Raw genomic sequence first — 14,058 nt, forward strand, 5'->3', positions numbered from 1 at the left:
AGTAAAAAAAAAAATATCTAGATTACGAGAGACTTGGGAAGAGAAGGTAGTGAGAATCTGAGGATACTGTACCGGTTACGACCTGTACATTAGTATTTTTTGAGTATAAATGACATTTAATTATCACGCGTAATGTTCTGAGCACGCCTGGTTTGTTTACCGTCAGCGGGGCAAGCAAGCGAGTGAAGGACAGCTGTGAGCTGTGACGTAGCCACAGGGGCTAGCTAGACCGCCCGCCCGTCACACCACGTGTTCCCAGCCTGGACTCGTATATTCTAGATTCCACGTCACATCTTCCAGATTGTTCAACGGGGAAAATTTTGTAACTCCCGTAATAATTATGCTAGCGACTTGAACGATATGCCATCATGTTTGGGATCACCTGAACGTCGCAATGCTCGAGTTTCAAGTAAATCCACCGAGGGATTTAGGAGATATTCAGTCAAGCCGTATTGTGACGTAGACGCCCCGGATCGAATAAAAGGAGGGCCCACTGTAGCCTATTCACTCAGTTACAGCTGAGTAGTCAGCGTGGACACTCTCGCTGCTACTATCGTCGTGTAGTGATAGTCCCGATGAGGAACTCTGTAATTTTCTAAGTATTCATAAAGTGAACTTGTATTTTCTTCGAGTGTGGGAGAACGAATTCTTCCAAGTATTCATAATTGAACTTGCAATATTTACGGGTGTTCGAGACTGGAATTTTTCCAATTATTCATGAAATGGACTGGTATTAGTTACGTGTGTTAAATTCATAATTGGACTTGTATTATTTACGTATGTTAAAGAACGAATTCTTCATAAATTGAACCTACAATATTTGCGAGTGTTAAGAGACTCATTCCTCTAATAAACAGTGATTTATAAACTTTGCCGGTGATGAACTCTAACTTCATTCAACGTCTTTAAAACATAAATTTCGGATTTCACCTGTGTTTATTCAAAGACTTGGATACCTTGCCAGTGATAGACTGTAAATTTATTCATGTGGATGGACTTGTGTTTTTCGTCCATGTTCGCTCAAAGACTTGTACATTCACCAGTGTTGATTCAAAGACTTATAAATTTCGCCAGTGATAGACTATAAATTTATTCATGTGGATGGACTTGTGTTTTTCGTCCATGTTCGCTCAAAGACTTGTACATTCACCAGTGTTGATTCAAAGACTTATAAATTTCGCCAGTGATAGACTATAAATTTATTCATGTGGATGGACTTGTGTTTTTTGTCCATGTTCACTCAAAGACTTGTACATTCACCAGTGTTGATTCAAAACTTCATAAATTTCGCCAGTGATGAACTTTAAATCTATTCAGATTTTCATGTGGAGGGACTTATGTTTTTCGTCTGTGTTCATTCAAAGACTTGTACCTTCGCCAGTGAGGAACTTTAAATTTGGTCATAGTTTCATGAGAAGGGACTTGTGTTTTTTTTTTTTTTTTTTTGCCAGTATTTATTCAGAGACGAAGACTTTTGCTAGTGGTGAACTCTGAAATTATTTATAATCCTCGTATACAGAGACATATCATTTTACGAGTGTTAAATTTTGAAAGTCTTGACGAATAATAACCAGTGACTTCGCTAATAGGTTAATAACCCAAGGTTTTTATGAACTCAGACTCATCAGTACTGCGAGTGACCTTGGAGACATCAACCCTCTCAGTCACATTGGACTGAGGTAGTAAATGATTATCTGCAACATCACCAGGATCATCGGGGTTCAACCTGGGCCTCGAAAGTTCGAGGCATCTCTACCTTCTACCAACCCAGACAGTCCAGCCGCTTCTGTACGGAGTCCCTGGAATCTTCTGGAACGTGTTCCAACCTGCTCGGCTTAGTGAACTGGAGAATCCGAGCCATATTATAGGACTATGTGGAAGACAGCTTATATCTACCTGGAGGTGATGTGCAATTTCATGTCTTATATGAATAAACTCATGTTCAGTCAGAATCAAAGTTTTCTTGTAGATAGGACCCTACCTCCTGTACCGAGCCCTAACTACTAGTCATCCAGTTTTAGCCCTGAGAACTATATTCTTGCCTACTTTAAAATATAATCTGACAGTCGGGCTCTTTTACCGGTACACTACTAAGGAAACATCAAGGGAAAGCAAGATCGCAGGGGCTGAAGGCGCATTTAAGTGGGCAGCGGCTGGTCGTTTCCAACGGAAAATGGAAGAGATTTTGGACCGTAGCAGATATGAAAGCCATGGAAGAAGAGCTCAAGAATGAAGAGGATCTGGGTTCAAAGGAAGATGGAAGGCAGGCTGCTGGTCAAGAGGAGCAAAGGATAGAGGTAAGAACGGAAACTAACAAAGAGGCAAGTGTGAGAGGTAGTATGGGGCTAAGTCAAAGGGATCAGGAGGTGGAGGTGGCCTACTGCAGAGCCCAGGAGAGCTGGGTATAATAAAGAAGGAACTGGATGACAGGGAAGGGAAAGGCAATTTGATGAAGGGGAGAAGTAGAAGCTTAAAAGATTTGTGGGGGAAGAAAAACAAAGGTACAGAGGAAAAAGATAGGAAAGATCATCAGAAATCGTCATGTTATGATGGAAGGGAGATAGAAAAGGAAAGGGTGATGGTGACAAGGAGTAAAAATAAAGAAGGTAATGGGGAAGGTAGAGAGGGTACGTTATAACTAGACTTGAAGGTAGGATTTGTAAATATTGAAGGTTTACTAAGTAAAATGTGTAATACTGAGGTGATAAAGGTGGTTGAAAGTTTCAACATCATTGCTCTATTGGAGACTTGCTTACCAATAGGAAAAGAGTTCACATGGGCTGGGTGTATTGTCAAATGCAAATCAATAAAGAAAAAAAGTAACAAAGGACGATCGCCAGGGAGAACAGTGGTGCTGGCAAATAGGTTAATGACCTGGGCAGAAGAACATTCAATAATATCAATGCTACACGGAGGACCACAGATAATATAATGGTGAAGACGATAATAGACAAATACTTAAGTAGGGAAAAAGGCTGTGTGTACTTGGCCGCCAGAGATTTCGAAAAAGCGTTTGATACGGTCACTAGGGACGCACTGTTTGAGAAATCAGGCAGGTTGGGAGTCTCTAGGAAGATGACATGGGCGATCGAGGTGATTTATCGTAAGGTTTATTGTTGTATCAAGATAGAAAAAAATGTAATCAATGAGCCTACAGAGTGTAAGATCAGGTTGAAACAAGGATGTAAACTCTCGCCAATGTTATACACTGACTGACAGAGCAAATGCAACACCAAGAAGGAGTGGTCAGAACTTTATGCCACTTGCAGGGTAGACTGACGTCACTGAGGTATGCTCATGAAGTGAAATGCGCCGCTGTGCTGCGCACGTAACGAACGATAAATGGGACACGGCGTTGGCGAATGGCCCACTTCGTACCGTGATTTCTCAGCCGACAGTCATTGTAGAACGTGTTGTCGTGTGCCACAGGACACGTGTATAGCTAAGAATGCCAGGCCGCCGTCAACGGAGGCATTTCCAGCAGACAGACGACTTTACGAGGGGTACGGTGATCGGGCTGAGAAGGGCAGGTTGGTCGCTTCGTCAAATCGCAGCCAATACCCATAGGGATGTGTCCACGGTGCAGCGCCTGTGGCAAAGATGGTTGGTGCAGGGACATGTGGCACGTGCGAGGGGTCCAGGCGCAGCCCAAGTGACGTCAGCACGCGAGGATCGGCGCATCCGCCGCCAAGCGGTGACAGCCCCGCACGCCACGTCAACCGCCATTCTTCAGCATGTGCAAGACACCCTGCCTGTTCCAATATCGACCAGAACAATTTCCCGTCGATTGGTTGAAGGAGGCCTGCACTCCCGGCGTCCGCTCAGAAGACTACCATTGACTCCACAGCATAGACGTGCACGCCTGGCATGGTGCCGGGCTAGAGCGACTTGGATGAGGGAATGGCGGAACGTCGTGTTCTCCGATGAGTCACGCTTCTGTTCTGTCAGTGATAGTCACCGCAGACGAGTGTGGCGTCGGCGTGGAGAAAGGTCAAATCCGGCAGTAACTGTGGAGCGCCCTACCGCTAGACAACGCGGCATCATGGTTTGGGGCGCTATTGCGTATGATTCCACGTCACCTCTAGTGCGTATTCAAGGCACGTTAAATGCCCACCGCTACGTGCAGCATGTGCTGCGGCCGGTGGCACTCCCGTACCTTCAGGGGCTGCCCAATGCTCTGTTTCAGCAGGATAATGCCCGCCCACACACTGCTCGCATCTCCCAACAGGCTCTACGAGGTGTACAGATGCTTCCATGGCCAGCGTACTCTCCGTATCTCTCACCAATCGAACACGTGTGGAATCTCATTGGACGCCGTTTGCAAACTCTGCCCCAGCCTCGTACGGACGACCAACTGTGGCAAATGGTTGACAGAGAATGGAGAACCATCCCTCAGGAAACCATCCGCACTCTTATTGACTCTGTACCTCGACGTGTTTCTGCGTGCATCGCCACTCGCGGTGGTCCTACATCCTACTGAGTCGATGCCGTGCACATTGTGTAACCTGCATATCGGTTTGAAATAAACATCAATTATTCGTCTGTGCCGTCTCTGTTTTTTTCCCAACTTTCATCCCTTTCGAACCACTCCTTCTTGGTGTTGCATTTGCTCTGTCAGTCAGTGTATATATATTTAAAAAAATGTATGAAAACTAAAGTCAGTCAGTCAGGCCAGCCTATCCGGTCAATTTCTTTATTTTTTTTTTTTTTTACTGAAAGGTATTCATGCATAGATTTGTCATAAGGTATTATAAATCACATAATTTCCACCTTCCTCAAATTATTTGATTTTCAATTTTTTGTCTCTTTGGTTCTAATTGAGGTACGAGTTTGTTTTCGACCAAGAACACTCAGTGGATCAAGCTCGTCCATTTCAGCTCTTAACTATTCAAATTGGTTGATTCTGAGGAAAGTTATGAGTACATTTGTCTCCATGACAAAGATCTTTGAAGGACTTTTTAAGAGTTCAGCACGTAGTGTTGTCCCAAGGAACGTTTTATTCAATTTCTTTGTGTGATGTATTTTCAAGTATTTTGTTGACATAATATTACATTCTATTACCACATCAGATCATGTGCTTTAATTTATTCCCTCAAAACTTTGCAAATACATCCGTGAGGATACTAACGAACAACACCATACTTTGTACATTGCAGGCGGAGCCAGCGGGAAACTGCTGGTTTCTGTTATTTATAAATGACTAGCTGATGTACCCGTGCTTCGCTATGGAATTCTAAATTGCATAGCCATTAACATTACCCTAGAAACGTGACGGGGAAGTCAGCAAACGTATTTTCTTATGTGAATACTGGATTAGGGAATTTTCGTTGTAATGGAAAGTCCTCTTGCGTACCATCAGTCACAATCAAGTTGGGGGAGTTTTCATTATAATGGCAGACATTCACTCTCCATCTGCCTGTTTACATCCTCAGAAAGACTGTGTTAGTGGTTTTCGCAACTGAAATCAACATAGGTCACTACAATGACGCCAGTAGAAATGTTATGCTATCATATGAAATGTTCTCACTTTTAACAAACAGTACTATGCTGCCGATCGACAGTCCAAAGTTCCAGAGCTGGAATGACCAGGCCGCAGCCAGCCGTGAGCCGTGAACTCGCTTCCATTTCGGTGGGGAGGGGGGGAATAGTGTAGATTCGCAGGGCAAAAACTAAGACCTATCGCTCATCTGTTTAATAGGAGTACCCGATGAGTCAGAAAATCTCAATTCACTACACTGGTGGAGGGAAAAAGTCTATTTACTTGGAGGCAAATTTTTCCTCCAAGCCAGAGGAGAAACCCCCCTCTTCGCTGCCAATATGAAATAAAATGAATGTGGAATGTAATAAAAGTGAAGAGGAAAAAGCTTTTCTTAAGAAACGGCTCTTTTCAGGGTTGAATTTTGAGTTATTTTGTAAATTACAGTGCTATAACTTGGTATAGGTCGAAATTGTAATTCTAGACCAGGTCATAAGTGAGCCTCTGCCATTATTCCATTATGTATGGACACTGCTCATCCCTATCAACATATCAGAGTAGTGTGTTATGTACCAGCAATCTCAGAAACTGTATGAACTGGAGGAATGGCATGCTAAAGACTCTTGAACTATTTACTGCCAATATTAAGGCTGTTATACTGGGTACGCAACAATAATTCCATCTATCGGTGATGAGTGGCAGCATAAGAGACAAAGAATATCACAACAAACAATGGTCAATGTAATGCTATTGTTGATCAATTTTATGAGCTTTCGATACTGTAGGCCTTCACATTTAGTTTTCTTCAGACTTATCATAGTCGGTATACTAAAACTGAATAAAAAATTAAAAAATGATTGTAAATTGTATTCTCTATAACTTTTGTTTTGTAGTACTTTTCAATAGGACCAATAACACAGGTATTTAAAAATTAAATTTTAAGCGCCTTCCCATAAACTACCATTTCATTCAGGATGAATAAAATTGTTTATAGCTTAGACTGCAGTTTATTATTCCCAGACTCTATATACCGATTTTCATTAAATTCTGTTTACCGATATTCTCGTGGCTTGGCGTTGATGTGGACTTAGCAACAAAAATACAAATTCATGAATATCTCTGATATCACACATGGTACGGTAAAAGTGTATAAGACATAAATGATCGGAAATTTAATTCTACATAACTTTGGTTGTGTAGTATTTTTCGATAGGACATCTAATAACATAAATATTTGAGAATTAAATTTTGAGCCTTCCCCTAAACTATCATTTCACTCAGCGTGAATAAAATGATTTATAGCTTAGATTGTAGCAGCTCATTCCCGGACTTTACATACCAATTTTCATTAAATTCCCTTTAGCCGTTTTCTCGTGATGCATGTACATACACACACACATACATACATACATACATACAGACATTACGGAAAAGTAAAAAGTGCATTTCCTTGTTACTATGGACATGACCAATACAGTAATACCATTATTATTAAATTCTGAGCAATGTACAGACAAAACTCTTAGGGTCTTACTAATAAAAAGTCCTTATACAGTTGTATAACACTTATACAGTTATACAGTGAATAAATCCTGTATAAGCATTGTATACTGTATTTTTCTTACTAATAAACGTGGTATACGCATTGTATTACTACAGCACGTATACACTCGTTCCAAGGCATAGGAGTCTCTTCCTGCAGTTCACCGACGTATTTTGCACATTCACCGCCTTTATGATCGCTTCTGCTGGTTATCAACGAGCAAAACTTTCCGGAAAGTCGCACAGTAGCATGGCATATCGAAAAGGCACTGACAACACAAAGTGAGACAGCTGGAAATTGGCTTCTACTGATATCAACATTTCTTCAGCTTGCTTTTGTAATGAACGCCACGAAAGAAATGGAAAAGCTTAAGAAAAGATCAAGAGCTCCTAACTGGGATAGTACGGAAAATGTAGGCAATTGTAATTGAATCGTTGAGTTGAAAAGGGTACACATTCCAAAATCCTTACTTTTCAGGAGAAAGGAAAACCTGTTTTGTAGCTAAAAGAAAGGTTTAATAAAAAAAATTTCTATTAGGAATTTATACATCATATTTCTGCGTATTCAACTACAGAGTATGGAAATCATATTACGTACGGTTTTCAACTTACACCATTTTTTATGTCAAGGAATATGTCCCTTTTTATGCGTACCAGTACTCTAATTTGAGAAAGATCTTTGTAGAGGCAGATAAATGTATAATTAAGTCGCAATTTCAAAAGTCTATTAAGCAGTAACACATTATTACAAAAAAAATACGCCCAACCATAATTTCTTTTATAGTTATTCATTGTCATTCCGTCTTTTTAACAGCAAATTTTCGGGGGGATTATTGAGAGAATTGTGAATAATGGAGACAGTTACAAAAAGACAAGGGCCCCTAACTGGGAAATTGAAATTAAAGAAAGTCTTCCTTCTCAGAAAGCAGTGAAGCATGTAACTCCACATTCATTATTATTACATTACTAGCTGATGTACCCGTGCTTCGCTACGGAATTCTAAATTGTATACAGAATTCTAGGTTAGGTAGTGTAAACATTGTGAGCAAGATTGTATTAAGTTGCATAGCTCTTAACGTTGCCATAGTAACACGACGGGGATGTCACAAAAGTCTGTTCTCATATGAAGACTGGGTTAGGGAATTTTCATTGTAATGGTAGGCCAGCTTGCCTACCGTCAGTCAAAATCAGTTGGGGAGTTTTCATTATACCGTAACGGCAGACACTCACTCTCCGCCTGCCGTTATAGATTCTCAGAAAGACTCTCTTAGTGGTTTTCCCAACTGAAATTAACATGGGTCATTACAATGACAATAGGAGTGGCGGGATTAAAAGCAATGCTTTCACATGAAATACTCGATCAAATGAAAAACCACACATATTCTCACTTTTAACTAACAGAACTACGCTGCTGAACTAACAGTCCAAAGTTACAGAGCTGGAATCGCCAAGTTGCAGACATCCGTGATACGTGAACAATCTTCGTCCTTTTATCAGTGAGGGGTTCAAATAGTGGATAGTCCCAGGGCAAAAACTATGCCCGTTTACTTCTCTGTTTCCTGGGAGTACCCGATGAGTCGGAAAATCTCAATTCACTACACTGGCGGGGGAAAGAACTATCTGACGTGGAGGCAATTTTTCCTCCAAGCTAATTTGGAATAAAATGAATGTAGATTTAATAAAAGTGAAGAGGAAGAAGCTTTTCTTAAGAAACGGCTCTTTTCAGGGTTGAATTTTGAGTTATTTATTGAATTGTGGTACTATAATTTGGAATAGGCCTAAATTTGAATTCTAGACCAGTTCATACTACTACTACTACTACTACTACTACTACTACTACTAACTGAGCCTCTGACTTAAGTGCGCACACTGCTCACTCAAAACAGCGCATCAGAGTAGGTATCGAATAGCTGGAATACTATGTTGAACCAGTGTGTTACGTACCAGCAGTATCAGAATATGTATGAACCAGAGGAATGGCATGCTAAAGAAAAAAGTTATCTAACTCCTCAGCGCTGTTTCCCGCCAGTATTCAGTTAGGCTGTTATACTCGGTGTGCAGCAGTAATCCCATCTATTGGCGTTGAATGTCAGCATAAGAGACAAAGAACATTACAACAAACAACGGTCAGTGTAATATTATTGTTGATCAATGTTGTGCGCTTTCGATATTGTAGGCCTTCACATTATTAATTGTCTTCCGGTTCTGAAATACCACTCTTATCATAGTCGATACGGTAAAACTGAATAAAACATAAATGATCGGAAATTGTATTCGCTATAACTTTTGTTATGTAGTACTTTTCCATAGGACCAAGAACATAGGTATTTAAAAATTAAATTTTAGGTGCCCTCCCTTAAACTACCATTTCACCCAAAGTGAATAACAATGTTTATAGTTTAAACTGTAGTTTCTTATTCCCTGACTCTATATACCAATTTTCATTAAATTCTGTTTACCCATTTTCTCGGGGCTCGTCGTTGGTATGGACTTAGCAACAAAAATCCAAATTCATGAATATCTGTGTTTCATAGCCGGTACGGTAAAAACGCATGACGTAAATGATTGGAAATTTAATTCTATATAACTTTGGTTATGTAGTATTCATCGATATGACCACTAATAATATAAATATTTGAGAAATAATTTTAGGCCTTCCCCTAAACTACCATTCCACTCAGCGTGAATAAAATGATGTATAGCCTAGATTGTAGCGGCTTACCAACCGACTTTACATGTCGATTTTTATTAAATTCCCTTCAGCCGTTTTCTCGTGATGGGTGTAAATACATACATACATACATACATACATACATACATACATACATACATACATACATACATACATACATACAGAGACAGAAATTATGGAAAAGTAAAAACTGCATTTTCTTGTTACTGTGGACATGATCGATACAGAAATACCATTATTTTCAAATTCTGAGCAATGTACAGACAAAACTTTTGTTTTATATATATATTTGTTTGGGTTTTTTTTGCTTTACGTCGCACCGACACAGATATGTCTTATGGCGACGATGGGATAGGAAAGGCCTAGGAATTGGAAGGAAGCGGCCGTGGCCTTATTTAAGGTACAACCCCGGCATTGGCTGGTGTGAAAAATGGGAAACCATGGAAAACCATCTTCAGGGCTGCCGACAGTGGAGCTCGAACCCACTATCTCCCGATTACAGGATACTGGCCGCACTTAAGCGACTGCAACTATCAAGCTCTGTATTATTAATTGTTTTATCGGCACCAATGTATTATAACCATCTTACTAATAAATATAAATTAAGATGAATTTGCAAAGAACATCGTCTGTTAGTCACATAATATCTGCTCTTCATTTTTCGTCACCTCAAAAGTAATTATTGATGAAAGCAGTACTGGCAGCTTGACCATACAAATTGGGAGGTTTGACTACAATTATGATTTCTTCTTCTTCTTCTTCTTCTTCTTCTTCTTCTTCTTCGGGAGGTGTAAGACGGCTAGGGCAAGAATTCATTAAAATTCAGCCATAGACACCCAAGAGAGACTCAGTGACTCTATTGTGCATAACCTAAACAGGCGATACCTAAAATATTGTGCGCTAAATCGTCACAATTGTTCATTATTTCAATCCACTTCAGTCACTGAACTCGTAATTAATACAATTCGTCAAATTACACCACCAATGGTATTCATATGAGCACGCAGAAATACTGTTAAATGCAATAGATTGTCTTATACACTTCTTAAACTAGGTCCCGCGACTGTATAAGCGTTGTATAACAATTGCCATGCATTAACATTACTGCTTATAACTATCTCATACACGATAGAGCCTTGTGCTGAAGAGCAGTTATAATGTGCGTATACACGGTTATTTTATATCTATAGATGTCTTGAAAGGGCATGGAGGAACAAAATGGGCAGTACCGGTAGTACAGAAGCTAGAGATATTCGCAGATGACGTTATTCTTATGGCCTTAACAGGAGGGGTTAACAAAAAAGCTTGAAGGAGTTGTCGGAGTTCACGGGGAAGTGGGCTTTAAAAATTAACAGTTGTAAGTCGAAGGTAATAACTATTCAAAAGAAAAGGAGGAGAAATAAGGAGAGGAACTGGATACTACAGGGGGAAAGAATAGAAGAAGTAGATAAAATAGAGTACTTAGGAGTACTATTAAACAGAAGAGGAGGGTGGGAAGACCATTATGGGTCTACCTCAGTGTACACCGAATATGGGGGCGTTCCTATTACGTGGAGAATACATAGAAGTAGAGGGTGTCAGCAGAGTGTTGAACTATTGGATGAGGGGAAGGAAGCAGAGTGGTAGAGGAGGCATTTAAACAGCAAGAAAAATATATGTACAGTAGAACTTCGCTTAACCGAAATGCTCTGGCAAAATTTTATATTAATATTTTGTTTTTACCCTCTCGTTCTTAGCCGTCGATATTTGTAATTCTCTTGCTATATGTGCCGAGAGCTTGTACGCAAACCCTATTTTTATATTATGACTTATGCCAGAATGCACATGTAGCATAAAACAAAAGAGGTTCTTACCCTCTACTTTGTTCCATGATACATTTTTTCCTTGAACAAGCAAAATTATTATTATTATTATTATTATTATTATTATTATTATTATTCTTTTCCCACACCTGTGGGGTCGCAGGTGCGAACTGCATCGCACGTGTGGATTTGGCCCTCTTTTACGGCCGGGTGCCCTTCCTGACGCCAACCCTATATGGAGGGATGTAATCACTACTGCGTGTTTCTGTGGTGGTTGGTAGTGTGGTATGTTTTCTGAATATGATGAGAGTGTTAGGACAGACATATACACTCAGACCCCGAGCCAGAAGAATTAATCAGAAGCAATTAAAATCCCCGATCCGGCCAGGAATCAAACCCGGGACCATCTGAACCAAAGGCCAGTACACTGACCATTCCGCCGAGTTGGACAAAGGAATTATTATGATTATTATTATTATTATTATTATTATTATTATTCGTCGTAAGATTATGCAGACGACTCTGACCTTGACAATGGCAGTTTTGAGAATTGAGCTACAGCAGATGATGGATTTAATGCAATGGAGGTAAGATTGATTTCAAATTTTTATTAAAATGCAGTAGGCCTACCACAAACACTTAAATTACGGTACTGTAATAAAATTACTGTATACTGTATTCAGTTGAAATGAAATGGTGTATTGCTTTCAGTGCCAGGAGTGTCTGAGGACAAGTTCGGCTCGCCAGGTGCAGGTCTTTTGATTTAACACCCATAGGCGAATTGCACGTCGTGATGAGAATGAAATGATAAGACGATACATACACCCAGGCCTGTGCCAGCGAAATTAATCAATTATGGTTAAAATTCCCAACCCTGCCAGGAATCGAACCCGGGACCCCTTTGACCAAAGGCCAGCACCCTAACCATTTAGCCATGGAGCCGAACACTGTATTTATTTCAGTAGTAACAAAAGAATTGTTTTCATTATTTCAGATTTCTTTACGCTTTGTTAAACAAAGCAATGAATCCATATCAGCTGATGTATTGTTGATTAAACGGAGGTGCGACAAAGCTGCACTAAGAAAATTCAGAAGAAAATCACTGATTTTATACAATGAGTGGCATTATGTATGCAGCTTTGCTACACAGAGTTGATGAATTTTATTTCGACATTTAACTTCTGAAAATATTTACCATGTGTCACCCAAAGCGGCTCCGCCCCCTTTATTTCAGATAAACGGGGTTCTACTCTATATAGAGAGTTGGTTGGCAAAAAGGTAGGAATGGATTATATATGGTTTGAGACATGGAAAGGGAAAGCAAGCAGAAGTCAGAGAGCGCTGATAGCTAGAATAAAGGATACACAAAGGCAAAGATGGTTGGAAGAATGTAGGAAAAAGAGCTTCTCTGAGTTTATTTTATGAGGTAGTCCAGGTCTCCAATATTAGCATAAGATTTGGAGATAGGAGGTGGAGAAGGGGTTTAAGTTGGTGGCTCTTGGGGTTACACAAGAACAAGGGATGGAGCAGGAGGAAAGACAATACACTGTGCATTCTATGTGGGAACAGGTCAGATTACTTACAGTTAGTAGGAGCGTGTGTAGAGGCAGAAAAGCTAAGGAAAAAGAACCTAAGTGATAAACAACAAGAAGTATGTAGAATTGGTGATAAACTAAAAATTATTGCGTGGATCTCCAAAGAATGGAGCATCAAGGGGAATCTGAATTTATTCCTAAGTGTCGTGAAGAAACTATGTGAAAGAAAAGTGAAATCAGCAAGTGGTGGTGAAGTAAGAAATGAGTATGTAAACACACAAGTGGAAAGGAATTTAAATGGTAACGAGGAAGGTCCTGAGGCAGCAGAAAATTCAGTGCATTGTTGTGCAGTGTGATGTTGTAAGTCCGCTAGGAGTGATATCGTAATATCAGACTGGCCAACTCAGGCAAGGAAAATGTGGGTCAGGGCCAGGGGTCGCTTGCAGTAGCCGTTCGCCTTAGTTTACGTGTTACGTAACCTAAACAGGATGCGTAACATTTCTTAGTCTTATGGTCAGCACCAGACTCCACTCAGCAGTTAGCACTACTGGTAGGAGCTATTATTAGTTTAAAATCCTTATTGTCACGTGAGTAGCCTCGCGAGAACAGACTCCACCGGGCAGTGATCACTGCTTGTTCGTTACTAATAACTGTAGATTAGATTTATTCACAGGGCTTACGGCTCTCCAGAAGTGAGTTGACCGTGGGCCATTTGTTTGAAATTACTAATCAAACCATTATTTTGTCATTGTGCTTAATCAGGGGAGTTTATACATTATGTACTTGCTTAGGCTATTATGGATTTGAACAATATATTGTAAGGTTCAATAAATCCCGTATGAATTAGACGTAACAGACATGACAGGAGGAAACAATGGCAGGAGCATACTAGGACTGAGGAGGCTAAGGTAGGAATGAGCTCAACTGATGGGGCCATGTGAGGAGGAGAATAATGAACTTGGTTGTAGAGGGTAGAGAAACAGAGGGAGACCAAGATGATAAGAGGCATGA

At 40.2% G+C, this 14,058-nt stretch overlaps 1 protein-coding gene across 3 annotated transcripts in view; it reads right to left on the bottom strand.

Annotated features, from left to right (window-relative positions):
- Dus2 (Dihydrouridine synthase 2) overlaps positions 1–14,058 on the bottom strand; it is a 178,787-nt gene that overhangs the window by 122,108 nt on the left and 42,621 nt on the right. The gene's annotated exons all lie outside the window — the stretch shown is intronic.

The sequence above is a fragment of the Anabrus simplex genome, chromosome 7, assembly GCF_040414725.1.
Source record: "Anabrus simplex isolate iqAnaSimp1 chromosome 7, ASM4041472v1, whole genome shotgun sequence".
In the NCBI taxonomy this organism is placed as follows: domain Eukaryota; kingdom Metazoa; phylum Arthropoda; class Insecta; order Orthoptera; family Tettigoniidae; genus Anabrus; species Anabrus simplex.